The sequence below is a fragment of the Ascidiella aspersa genome, chromosome 5 (genome assembly GCF_963924565.1).
Source record: "Ascidiella aspersa chromosome 5, kaAscAspe10.2, whole genome shotgun sequence".
Taxonomy (NCBI): domain Eukaryota; kingdom Metazoa; phylum Chordata; class Ascidiacea; order Phlebobranchia; family Ascidiidae; genus Ascidiella; species Ascidiella aspersa.
Genome location: NC_139451.1, coordinates 11,348,142 through 11,350,641, shown reverse-complemented (window position 1 = coordinate 11,350,641; position 2,500 = coordinate 11,348,142). Strand labels below are relative to the sequence as shown.

The following is a 2,500-nucleotide window of genomic DNA, read 5'->3' as shown; positions in this document are numbered from 1 at the left end:
GTGCCCTTCCGTCAATTCCTTTAAGTTTCAGCTTTGCAACCATACTTCCCCCGGAACCCAAAGACTTTGGTTTCCCGCAAGCTGCCGGAGAGGTCGTAAAACTAACGCCCCCCGATCGCTAGTTGGCATCGTTTATAGTCAGAACTAGGACGGTATCTGATCGTCTTCGAACCTCTGACTTTCGCTCTTGATTAAAGAAAACATTCTTGGCAAATGCTTTCGCAGTCGTTCGTCTTGCGCCGATCCAAGAATTTCACCTCTAACGGCACAGTACGAATGCCCCGTCTGTCCCTCTTAATCATTACCTCGCGCTCCGAAAACCAACAAAATAGAACCGAGGTCCTATTCCATTATTCCATGCACCATTATTCAGGCGAATCGCCTGCTTTGAACACTCTAATTTTTTCAAAGTAAACGTTCCGGCCGCCGCCGACACTCAGTCAAGGGCACCGGCGGAGAACCGGAGGTGAGGCCAGGACGGCCAGTACACGCCTTGCGACGGACCGGCCGCCTGCGCCCAAAATCCAACTACGAGCTTTTTAACCGCAACAACTTAAATATACACTTTTGGAGCTGGAATTACCGCGGCTGCTGGCACCAGACTTGCCCTCCAATGGATACTCGTTAAAGGTTTTAAAGTGTACTCATTCCAATTACAGGGCCTCGTTTAGAGTCCTGTATTGTTATTTTTCGTCACTACCTCCCCGCGTCGGGAATGGGTAATTTGCGCGCCTGCTGCCTTCCTTGGATGTGGTAGCCGTTTCTCAGGCTCCCTCTCCGGAATCGAACCCTGATTCTCCGTTACCCGTAAGAACCTCGGTAGGCCCGTACCGACGAAAGTTGATAGGGCAGACACTTGAATGATCCGTCGCCGGTGCGAGACCGTGCGATCCGCAAAGTTATCCAGAGTCACCAAAGGTTGCGGGCCGAAGCCCGGTCGGTTTTTGGTCTGATAAAAGCACGCCTCCCGCGAGGTCGGCGCTTCACGCATGTATTAGCTCTAGCATTTCCACAGTTAACCACGTAAAACGTACGATCAAATGAACCATAACTGATTTAATGAGCCATTCGCAGTTTCACTGTACGAGAGCTCGTACTTAGACTTGCATGGCTTAATCTTTGAGACAAGCATATGACTACTGGCAGGATCAACCAGGTAGCTACTTTAGCGTAGCCCCGAAAGGCCGACGAAGGAGGCGCCGCTGATGCGGCGCCGTCGCTCGGTCGATGCGAAACCCGAAGGCTTCTCTCCGTTAAAATTTCGTTCTTTGCTCGGCTGCCCGAACTCAGAAAACCGTCACCGCCCGTCGCACCCGCCGGAGTAAGACTTCGTCGGCAGGCCTTTCGACCGCCACGTCGCCAACACCGGCGCGAGCGCAACGCACGCCAGACAACTTCGCCGAAGCGACCGCTCAGAACCCGACAAACTGACACTCGGCTCTTCGCGCAGCAGCAACATCTGCCCAGCGAGCCAATCGCCTTTTCACCGATTCTTTACTTGTCGAAGCTTGTCAGCTCCCACAAGTATAGCAAAGATGAGTGTTGTCCCTGGGGTCTTCCGTTTGAAATTCTAACGTAAAAAAAAGGTGCACGATTGCGCCAGGTGTTGAACTATTGCGAGGCATATCACACGCTCGCGCGGCCTATACAGGCGCTTGCTCGCGCGCGCGGCCGAAATATGTTCAATGTTCGCGCGGCCTAAACAGGCTCATGCTCGCGCGGCCGAAATGTACTCAATACTCGCGCGGCCTATACAGGCTCTTGCTCGCGCGCGCGGCCGAAATATGTTCAATGTTCGCGCGGCCGACATGTATTCAATGCTCGCGCGGCCTAAACAGGCTCATGCTCCCGCGGCCGAAATGTACTCACTGCTCGCGCAGCCTAAACAGGCTCATGCTCCCGCGGCCGAAATATATTCAAAGCTCGCGCGGCCTAAACAGGCTCATGCTCCCGCGGCCTAAATATGCTCTTGCTCGCTGGGCGGAAATATGCTAAAGCCCGAGTGCGCGAAAAAAAAATTGTAAAGGACAGTCACAAAAAAATAAAGACCTGCCCTCTATGTGAACGTGGAAAGGCCCGCCGCGCGGCAAAAAAGTGTCGAAAAGAAAAATCGAAAAAATTGCAAAGGACTGTCGACAAACATAAAAAATTTCGCCCCGATGTGAACGTGCAAAGGCCCGCCGCGCGGCAAAAAAGTGTCGAAAAGAGAGATCGAAAAAATTGCAAAGGACTGTCGAAAAACATAAAAAATTTCGCCCCGATGTGAACGTGGAAAGGCCCGCCGCGCGAGCGAAAAATTGAAAAAAAAAAATTGAAAAAAAGACAAGTGTCGGCGGCGAAAAAAAACTTAGAAAAAAAACAACCTCGCGCGCCCGGAGGCGTTCGAGATCGCTTTTAGCGCCCGACCTTGCGGACAAATCGATAGATCTTGAGGCTTACTCTCAACAAATCGCAGTGAAGATACTGCTCTAGTGATTACGACACCCCGGTCTTCAACTAG

General features: G+C 52.0%; 1 non-coding gene across 1 annotated transcript in view; it reads right to left on the bottom strand.

Annotated features, from left to right (window-relative positions):
• LOC146143574 (small subunit ribosomal RNA) overlaps nt 1-1,159 on the bottom strand; it is a 1,805-nt gene extending 646 nt beyond the window's left edge. Inside the window, exon 1 of the ribosomal RNA XR_014500929.1 lies at nt 1-1,159. This exon is cut by the window's left edge and continues 646 nt beyond it. This is a non-coding gene — a ribosomal RNA (small subunit ribosomal RNA).
• Nucleotides 1,160-2,500: the final 1,341 nt, after the last annotated feature.